The 11,168-nt window shown below is 45.1% G+C and overlaps 1 pseudogene; it reads left to right on the top strand.

Annotated features, from left to right (window-relative positions):
* Positions 1-9,400: 9,400 nt before the first annotated feature.
* On the top strand, positions 9,401-9,886 carry LOC139004930 (peptidyl-prolyl cis-trans isomerase A pseudogene; annotated as a pseudogene).
* The last annotated feature ends 1,282 nt before the right edge of the window (positions 9,887-11,168 follow it).

Raw genomic sequence — 11,168 nt, 5'->3', positions numbered from 1 at the left:
AGTCAATGCTGACTTGTAAAAAAAAATTTTCTATGGTTTTTGTTGGGAAGGAAAGAAATTAAATAGGATTGCCTAGATATTACTATTGCTGGTACTCTATGTAGACAGATAAGAACTCAAAAAGAGTAAATGAGAACATAGCTGCAGGTATGGCTGTCCCTCTGGGAATACCTATGAAAGAACATTTTCAGAACCTATTGTCTTCATTACAATCAGGTGACCAGATAAAGATCCTCAATGTGAGCAAAGCAATATATATTGCTTTCAATGAAATCAAAATTGGCCAAAGTTCTTAAAAAAAAAAACATTTCTACAATGTAATCACAAGAACACAATTTTCAATAAACTGTATGAATCAGTAACAAGGGGCAGGAATGATGGCCCTTTTTTATCTTCAACTTTTCCATCTTGGAAAGCATACTTTTAAGAAGTCATTCTGTTAAGAGTGCATATGCATAGGTATTACCCACCAAGAACTACCTTAAAGGGGAGAAAATTAACTTGGCAAATTGCTCAATTCCTCCCTAGAAGCTATGAACACAGTAGTTAGTCACTGAAGGGAAAGGCTCTGTTTACTAAAAGTAGTGAGTAAAAGTTGAAGCTTTTCTAGGTATAAGGACTATCTCTTTTGCAGCCACAACCAAGAGGGTGTATAGAAATCTCCCTCCTTCCTATCCAATACTAATTTTCTGTAATGCTGCATGTAAATAAATACAGGCAGGAAGAGGTAAGTAAAAGTGAGGGAAATTAAAGAGGACTGCAAGTTATCACTCACAAATAGCTGTGTCAATAATCTATACTAATAAAAGGGTAATATGCTAATTAGACCAGACATCCTTCCAGACAAAGCCACAGCGGCTGCAAGGGCTGAGGGCCGGCAGCCATAGCGGCTGTGAGGGCCGGTCCAGCACCGAGGTCCCTTTTGCAGAGGCCGCGGGCGAAGGCACCACAGGAGAAGGCAGAAGGGAAAAGGGAGAAGGTGGCAGTTAGGCAGTTAGGGAGATCAGGCCAGGAGGGGAGAGCAGTTAGGCAGTTAGGGTGATCAGGCCAGGAGGGGAGAGAAGTTAGGCAGTTAGGGGGATCAGGCCGGGAGGGGAGAGAAGTTAGGCAGTTAGGGCAATCAGGCTGGCAGGAGAGAGCAGTTAGGGGGATCAGGCCGGCAGGGGAGCAGTTAGGGTCATCAGGTAGGCAGGCAGGTAAGAGGTTAGGAGCCAGTGGTTCCGGATTGCGAGAGGGATCCCGGATTGGAGAGGGTACAGGCCAGGCTGAGGGACCCCCCCTGCAAGAATTTCATGTACCAGGCCTCTAGTATAGTATATAAGATAATGAGAGGATTTCAGAGAAGATCAGAACCAATATTTCTACATGTATAAGTCTATACTCCTTTAACATCATATTATTAGATGAAATAGGCTTTTAAATATGAAAACAGTGTCTACCAAAATCAAGGAGGTAAATCATATTTGGTAGATGAAAATTTGTACCTCTTTAGATTAAACACCCTCTCAGAAACTAACTTGTCAGTATTAATCAAAACTTTTAGTGATAAAATTGACATAAACATTAAACTGCATTCATTTATTTAGACTAAAAATGTGGCTCAAAATAATCTCATTCACTTTTAGGAAAATCAAGAACCCAAAGCTAAATATTTACAGAATATTAACATCCAAATATTTAGCAATAAGTAGATTTATTAATAAGGAAACTTTTATGTATATATTAGTATTTCACTGACATATGGGAAACATTTTGACAAATTACACTTTCTTGACTATATTTGTCCAGAATATTCTTCATCAAATTAATTACTTTACCTTCAGTTGCTTCCAATAATAGTCATCTTAACTAATTGTGAAGTGTTTTAATAGTTTTCTGATTTTTAACCAACTATTTTATCGAATATACTGCAGTTTTCCCTATTTGAAGACAATTTTAAATGTTAACAGCAAAATATTTTACACCTGCATCAGCTGCAATATTATTTCTCCCAATAAGAACTCCAGCACTTACAAAGAACACATGATGCTCTAAAAGTTATTATCTAAATAGTAACCACACACACACACACACACACACACACACACACACACACACCTGATTGAAGAAGCTTTATGGCACATCTCATAATTCTAGGTGTGTCTGTGTCCAATTAGTATCATTGGTTCTGTGATGTTAACCATAAAAATCTCAGAAGCTAAGATTTCCTCAGAAACTAGACAGCCCCACCAAATGTAGAATAAGTGTAAGTGAGCAGTACACCCCTGTTTTATCCTTGTGGCACACAGTCTTCTTTAGAGATCTAATGAATCGAATTTCATGTGTGTGTCTGTGTTCTATAATAAAACTATATTATCAGGGGATGTTCTACTGACAGCTTAGGCCCACTTCCCTAGGCCTGCTCCCATAGCGGCCCTAAGCCTCAGTCTGGCCTCCCTCTTTGGGAAGCGACCAGGCTGATCAGGGGAAAGCGCTGCCCCCATCACCCTGCTGCTACTGCCACTGCTGGCTGCCATGGCTGTGAGGCCTGAGCCCTGGGCCTCACAGTAGCCGGGGCTCACGACTGCCTGAGCCACTGCTTCCTGAGCCCCGGGCCTCGCAGACACTCTGGCTTTTTCCGGGTGGACATCCAGATGGATGTCCAGAAGACATTCACTCTAATTAGCATATTACCCTTTTATTAGTATAGATAATTATATCACTAATAGTCAGTGATTTCTGAAACAAATAGTTGTAACTCTTCTGAGTTTTTAATCTTAGTTGCCATTTGTTTATATTCTAACTAGAGGTCGGGTGCACAGATTCATGCACTGGTGGGGCCCCTCAGCCAAGATGATCAAGCTAAAACTGGCTCTCCAACATCCTCTGAGGGGTCCTGGATTGCAAGAGGGTGGTTCTCAGGTGACGCACCCTGGAATCAGGCTCCCTCCTCTCTTCTCCCAATATCATGTCACTTCTCTCTGCGTCTATCTTGCTTCTTTAATCTCACTTAACCCTAAGTTTGGTGGTAACTGATGACTTGTGGGTATTTAGCTGCAAAATGCAATTATTTAGCAAATAGGATTTACTTAGCCTGGAATCTAGTCGGCCTAGGGCAGGACCCTGCTCAATGTCAGGCTCCCACCCAGGCCCTTCCACCCAGGTGGAATCCTGTGGCAGCGGGAACCTCCTTCTTCCCACCTGAGTTGCTCCTTCGCCTCCTTCCCTCCTTGGAGGTTGCCCGCTGGTGCTACCACCCAGAATGAGGGAAGTCACAGCCGGTTTCCAAGCTGAGAGTGGTAGCAGAAAAATTTGCTGCCTCCCCTGGAAATCAATATTAAGTGGATGGGCTGGCGCGGGCACCAGACGTCAGGGCCACAGCCTGCAGGTCCTGCACAACTCATCAAGTCAAAAAGTTGTTGCTAAGGGCCAGACCCATGACCTCTGCAATGGGCTAGAGGCCCAGTAGGGAGCCAGCCCTGAAGTGGGGAGCCAATGGGCTAGAGCAGTGGTCAGCAAACTCATTAGTCAACAGAGCCAAATATCAACAGTGCAACGACTGAAATTTCTTTTGAGAGCCAAATTTTTTAAACTTAAACTATATAGGTAGGTACATTGTTATTAACTTAATTAGGGTACTCCTAAGCTGGCCTTTGCTAAAAACGTCCTCAATCTGATAGAGGTACTTTCACTGAGGTCGACCCGTTCCAACTCTCCCATCCACACTCGTCTTGTATACTTGTTTCATCTATCTCCTTTTGTTCATCCTCTCTATCTGTCCACCCCCACTTCTTCTAACGCCACTTCTTCAAAATAGACTCACCCAGGCCGAAAACCAATTTCGGCACATGGGTCACGAAGTTTCAATCGCACTGTACATGTGCGCCCTCACATGGTATTTTGTGGAAGAGCCACACTCAAGGGGCCAAAGAGCCGCATGTGGCTCACGAGCCACGGCTTGCCAACCACTGGGCTAGAGGCCTGGTGCATGGATTCATGCACTGGTGGGGTCCCTCAGCCTGGCCTGCAGGAATCGAGCCAAAACCAGCTCTCCAACATCCCCCCAGGGGTCCCAGATTGTGAGAGGGTGGTTCTTGGGTGACACCCTGGAATCAGGCTCCCACCTCTCTGGTTCTGAGTGTGTCACCTGAGAACCGCAGCTGCCAAGTCACTGCAGCTCGGCAGCTTCTGCATTGAGAGTCTCCCCCTTGTGGTTAGTGCACATCATAGCTACTGGTCAGAGCATCTGGCCCCTGGTGGTTATTGTGAATCATACCTACCAGTTGCACAGTAGAATGGTCGCTTAGGCTTTTATATATATAGACTAGAGGCCCGGTGCACAAAAATTTGTGCACTCGGGGGGAAAGGGGGTCCCTCAGCCCATCCTGTGCCCTCTCCCAGTCTGGGACCCCTCGGGAGATAACGACCTGCTGGCTTAGGCCTGCTCCTGGGTGGCAGAGGGCAGGCCCAAGCCCTAGGTGCAGCCCCTGGTCAGGCTCAGAGCAGGGCCGATTGGGGAGTTGGGGCGCCGCCCCCTGTCATGCACAGAGCAGGGCGGATTGGGAGGTTGCAATGCCACCCTCAGTCACGCTCAGGGTAGGGCCGATTGGGGGGTTGGGGCACCGCCCTCTGTCACACTCAAGGCAGGGTCTATAGGGAAGTTGCGGCGCCACCCCCTGCCACGCACAGAGCAGGGCCGATCAGGGGTTTGGGGCACTGCCCCCTGTCACACACAGAGCAGGGCCAATCAGGGGGTTGGGGCGCTGCCCCCTGTCACACACAGAGCAGGGACCATCAGGGGTTTTGGGAGCTCCCCCGTGTCATGCACAGAGCAGGGCTGATCAGGGGGTTGGGGAGTTGCCCCCTGTCACACACAGAGCAGGGCCAATCAGGGGGTTGAGGAGCTCCCCACTGTCACGCACAGAGTAGGGCCAATAGGGGAGCTGGGGCACCGCCCCCTGTCACGCACAGAGTAGGGCCAATAGGGGAGCTGGGGCACCGCCCCCTGTCACAAACAGAGCAGGGCCCGTGGGGGGGGGGGGGGGGCGGGTAGTTGAGGCACCACACCCTGTCACACTCAGGGCAGGGCCGATGGGGAGGTATGGCTCTACCCCGTCTCACATAGAGCAGGGCCCGTGGGGGGGTTGGGGTGCCACCACTGTCACACACAGAGCCGCAGGGCAATCAGGGGGTTAGAGCGCCGCCCTCTATCACCCACAGAGCAGGGCTGATCAGGGGGTTGGGGCGCTGCCCCCATCACACACAGAGCCGCAGGGCAATCAGGGCGTTTGGGCGTTGCCCCTTGTCACGCTGATCCCGGTGCCGGGAGGCCTCGAGGCTCCGCTGATCCCGCCCAGCAGGGTCACAGATCCGGGTCCCAGACCGCAGGCAGCCTTGCCTGCTGCCGCCTGCCTTCAGTATGCAAATTAGCCGCCATCTTGTTACTTCAGGGTGGGGGTCCCCAATGGGGTGCCTGGCCAGCCTGGGTGAGGGGCTGAGGGCCGTTTTCAGGCTGGCGGACGACTAAAGCTCCAAACCTCTCCTTTTTTTCTTTTTTTTTATTCTGGCATTTATTTACCTTCTATGGCTGTCACTGGAGCTGAGAGCCAGCTTTCTCTCTGAGGCTCGGCTGAAAGCAGGTTTCTGGCCTTTGTTTTCTGTATTCGAAACAATGTTGCGACTCCAGCTCTGAGATCCCGGATGACTGACAGGAGCTTTCTGGAGTTTTGTTTATCTTCTGTAAATGTTACTATGTTTCCAACTGAAGCTCAGAGGCCTGCGGGAACGTTGGAGTCCACAGCAAGCAAGCCTCCTGTTAGCTTCCAGCTGCCTGGCTGCCAGCCGCCATCTTGGCTGACAGTTAATTTGCATAACGATACGCTGATTAGCCAATGGGAAGGGTAGCGGTCGTACGCCAATTACCATGTTTCTCTTTTATTAGTGTAGATAGATTGTTCAATAAAATGAAGCATTCCTTGCCCTGCTTTCTGTAAATTATATGGGCATGCCAAAGAGACAACTTTGGTATTTTGTCTGGCATTACTTTTTCCAAATAGAACCATAAAGGGGTAGTATAGAGAGAAAAGAATGAAATGCTTATTCAGTCCCTATGGACATTGAACTAATTTCTATACTACACTATGGAAACATCAAAATTTTAGAAGATAAAGATTTTGACTGGAATGAACAAGAAAACAGCAAAAATGTAATCTCTACTTGTGTCAATCTCAAAGTTATAATTAACAAGATTCTACATGTTTCACAAAAGAGTAATTACCAACTAACTTCAGACTATGCTGAAATTATTTGAGAAAAATGATACCATAACATTTTGCATGGTATTTACAGCTAAAACTCTGAAACTACACAAGCAGGAATTATGCTGGCTGGCACTTTGGGCAACATAGTGACTAGGCTGAATACTGTATTCTTTTTTTTTTTATTAAATCTTTATTGTTCAGATTATTACAGTTGTTCCTCTTTTTCCCCCCATAGCTCCCCTCCACCCTGATCCCACCCCACCCTCCGCCCTCACCCCCCACCACTGTCCTCATCCATAGGTGCACGATTTTTGTCCAGTCTCTTCCCGCATCTCCCACACCCCTTTCCCCCCCAAGAATAGTCAGTCCACTCCCTTTCTATGCCCCTGATTCTATTATAATCACCAGTTTATTCTGTTCATCAGATTATTTATTCACTTGATTTTTAGATTCATTTGTTGATAGATGTGTATTTGTTGTTCATAATTTGTACCTTTACCTTTTTCTTCTTCTTCCTCTTCTTCTTAAAGGATACCTTTCAGCATTTCATATAATACTGGTTTGGTGGTGATGAACTCCTTTAGCTTTTTCTTATCTGTGAAGCTCTTTCTCTGACCTTCAATTCTGAATGATAGTTTTGCTGGATAAAGTAATCTTGGTTGTAGATTCTTGGCATTCATCACTTTGAATATTTCTTGCCACTCCCTTCTGGCCTGTAAAGTTCTGTTGAGAAATCAGCTGACAGTCGTATGGGTACTCCCTTGTAGGTAACTGACTGTCTTTCTCTTGCTGCTTTTAGGATTCTCTCTTTGTCTTTTGCTCTTGGCATTTTAATTATGATGTGTCTTGGTGTGGTCCTCTTTGGATTCCTTTTGTTTGGGGTTCTCTGCACTTCCTGGACTTGGAAGTCTATTTCTTTCACCAGGTAGGGGAAGTTTTCTGTCATTATTTCTTCAAATAGGTTTTCAATATCTTGCTTTCTCTCTTCTTCTGGCACCCCTATAATTCGGATGTTGGTACACTTGAAGCTGTCCCAGAGGCTCCTTACACTATCTTCGTATTTTTGGATTCTTTTTTCATTTTGCTTTTCCAGTTGGGTGTTTTTTGCTTCTTCGTATTTCAAATCTTTGACTTGATTCTTGCGATCCTCTAGTCTGATGTTGGAACTCTGCATAATATCCTTTATTTCAGTCAGTGTATGCTTAATTTCTAGTTGGTCCTTTATCACAACATCGAGGGTCTCACTAGATTTCTTGAGAGTCTCACTACATTTATCAGTGGTCTCACCAGTCTTTTTGAGGATCTTACTAAATTTATCGGCGGTTTCTAGAAAGTTCTTGAAAAACCTTAAAAGTATGGTTTTGAACTCTATGTCCAGTAGTTTGCTTTCCTCTATTTCTGTCATTTGTGACCTATTTCTTTGCCTCTGCATTTTTTATGCTTCCCTGTGTTGGTAGAGTGGCTTTGTGTGCTAGGTGTCCTATAGGGCCCAGTGGCTCAGCCTCCCCAATTACCTGAGGTGGACACTCTTGGTGCACCCCTTTGTGGGCTTTGTACACAGTCTTGTTGTAGTTAAGCCTTGATTGTTGTAGGTATCACTGGGAGGAATTGACCTCCAGGCCAATTGGATGTGAGAATCAGCTGTGTCTGCAGTGGGAGAACTGTGCTGAAGACACTCTTATGAGGCAAGACTTGCTTCAGTGGAGCTTTGCTGCTCACTGAGTCTGCCCCCTGAGTGTGTCCCTTATGGATCTGAGGAGTTGTAATTGGATGGTCCTACTCTGACCACTGGGTACACTGGCTCTTGGATCTAAAGAGGTGCTAATTTAGCCTCTGCCTGAGGCTACCCAGTAGGAGCTATGAGGAGATCTGCAGATTCCCCTTTCTTGTTTGGGGTTTGGAGGTGCCCAAATGAGGCTCAGCTGTGAAGCAATGCAAGCTGCTGTGGGGCCTTGGGCCTTCTCTTGGAAGTTCTGGGTCTGTCTGGCCCAGCTGCAGTTTGTTAGGTAATTTTCAGATTGCAAAGGGCCAGGGCATTCATATGCAAAAGCCTCTGCTGCAGCTTGGGTGGGGCGGGGTCTCAGGGAATCAACAGGGCGGTGCAAGCAGCTATGGCTGATCCTCAGCCCTGCCCTAAGGGGCCCCACCATCTCAGTGTCCCGGTAATTGCTGCAAGCACCTTTGAGAGAAAGCCGCCCTCAAGTTCCGAGTTCTGCCCGCTGCCAGACAGTCCAGTTTCCCCGTATGAGTCTAGGTTCCCCAGAGACTCACCCAGAACTGGAGTTCAGAGCAGTCGGGGGCTTGTGACTCCCGCCCGATTCAAAAAGACAGCCGTGTCCTCAGTTGCTAGTTCTTGCCACGTGCGCCTCCATACCTCTGCACTTCCGCACCCCCTCTGAGTCTCAGTGTGCTTTTCTCTTTCCTTCTAGTTGTAGAATTTCCATTAAGCCAGCCTTCCTGTGGTTCTGGATGATGTTCGTTTTGTCTTTTAGTTGTATTTTTTAATTTGTTGTGGGAGGCAGCAATTTCCAGTGTTTACCTATGCTGCCATCTTGATCCTTGAATACTGTATTCTTTTTTTTTTTTTTAAATATATTTTATTGATTTTTTACAGAGAGGAAGGGAGAGAGATAGGGAGTTAGAAACATCGATGAGAGAGACATCGATCAGCTGCCTCCTGCACATCTCCTACTGGGGATGTGCCCGCAACCCAGGTACATGCCCTTGACCGGAATCGAACCTGGGACCTTTCAGTCCGCAGGCCGACGCTCTATCCACTGAGCCAAACCGGTTTCGGCAATACTGTATTCTTAAGAGGATAAGTCCCAGAGAAGTTTACTCTTACTTGAATCCAGTTTACAAACTTTGAACCACTTCAACCATGTGACTGCAGGGAAATAAGGAAAGGATAAAAAAAAGTCTCTGCACAAACACTTATATCCACAGTTACTCAAATGATTAAAACTGAAGCTCATGCATGAGTATCATACTAAGTGGATGGGCTAAGTTTAAATTTAAATTTTATTCGTGTGTGTGTGTGTGTGTGTGTGTGTGTTCACATCTTAATTTGCAATAGCCAAAAAGTGGAAACAACCCAAATACCTATCAAAGAGTAAACTGATAGGCAGACGCCACCACCCCGAAGCCGCCCGTGACCAACCATGGTGAATCCCACCGTGTTCTTCAACATCGCGTCGACAGCGAGCCCTTGGGTGGCGTCTCCTTCGAGCTGTTTGCAGACAAAGTTCCAAAGACAGTAGAAAACTTCCGTGCTCTGAGCACTGGGGAGAAAGGATTTGGTTATAAAGTTTCCTGCTTTCACAGAATTATTATGGGATTTATGTGCCAGAGTGGTGACTTCACACACCATAATGGCACAGGCGGCAAGTCCATGGGGATAAAATTGAGGATGAGAACTTCGTCCTGAAACATACAGGTCCTGGCATCTTATCCATGGCAAATGCTGAACCAAACACAAATGGCTCCCAGTTTTTCATCCGCGCTGCCAAGACTGAGTGGTTAGATGGCAAGCATGTGGTCTTCCAGGTGAAAGAAGGCATGGATATTGTGACAGCCATGGAGCGTTTGGGTCCAGGAATGGCAAGACCAGCAAGAAGATCACCACTGCTGACTGTGGACAACTCTAATAAATTTGACTTGTGTTTTATCTTAACCGCCAGACCATTCCTTCTGTAGCTTAGGAGAGCACCCCTTCACCCTGATTTGCTTGGAATGTTCTATAATCTTTGTGCTCTTGCCAGTTTATTGGGTTCCATAATTTCCCTACCCCTTCCCAGTCTAGCTGGATTGCAGAGTTAAGTTTATGATTATGAAATAAAAACTAAAAAAAAAGTAAACTGATAAGCAAATTGTGGTATACCTATATAATGAAATACTACTCAGCAGTAAGAAAGAACAAACTATTGATACACAAAACAATGTGAATGAATCCCAAAACAGCTGTGACAGGTAAAAAAAAAAAGTTAGACAAAAAGAGTTATGTACTGTATGATTTCATATACAAAATAAAATTCTGGAAAATGCAGACTAAGAAGAAAGAGATCAATTTTTGCCTGTGAGGGGTGGGGTGCGAGAGAGGAGAGGATGATAAAGGTGTATGAGGAAACTTCTGGAATAATAGGTATTTTCATGATCCTGATAGTGGTGGTTTTATAGTTGTATACCTATGTTAAAACATTAAATTGCATACTCTAAATATGTTCAGTTCAGCACAGGTCAACTCTGCCTCAGTAAATCTGTTTTTTTTAATCATTTTTTTCAATTACCATAGACATACAATATTACATTAATTTCAGGTGTACACCCCAGTGATTAGATATAAAACTTATTAAGTGATCATCCAAAAAAATCTCATACCCACCTAACACCATGCATAGTTATTAGAATATTATTGACTGTATTCCCTATGCTGTACTTTACACCCCCATGACTACACTATAATTACTAATTTATACTTCTAAATCCCTTCATCTTTTCCACCTAGCCTCTAACTCCCTTCCATCTAGCAACAGTAAACATGTTCTTTGTATCTATGAGTATTCTCTTGTTCTGCTTGTTCACTTATTTTGATTTTTAGATTCAATTGTTGATAGATATGTATTTATTGTCATTTTACTGTTCATAATTGTTTCCTCCTTCTCCTTCTTCTTCTCCTCCTTCTTCTTCTTCTTGAAGGACCTTAAACATTTCATGTAATACTGGTTTGGTGGTGATGAACTCCTTTAGTTTTCTTTGTCTGGGAAATTCTTTATCTGACCTTCAATTCTAAATGATAGTTTCGCTGGATAGAATAATCTTGGTTGTGGGTTCATGTTTTTCATATTTCAAATTTCACTTTGAATATTTCTTGTCACTCCCTTCTAGCCTACAAAATTTCTGTTGAGAAATCAACTGACAGTTGTATGGCCA

This window comes from Myotis yumanensis, unplaced genomic scaffold (genome assembly GCF_028538775.1).
Source record: "Myotis yumanensis isolate MYYU_CA2020_CCGP unplaced genomic scaffold, mMyoYum1.0.hap1 SCAF_1, whole genome shotgun sequence".
NCBI lineage: Eukaryota > Metazoa > Chordata > Mammalia > Chiroptera > Vespertilionidae > Myotis > Myotis yumanensis.
The sequence above is the reverse complement of the archived record's forward strand: the minus strand, read 5'-3'. Positions and strand labels throughout refer to the sequence as shown.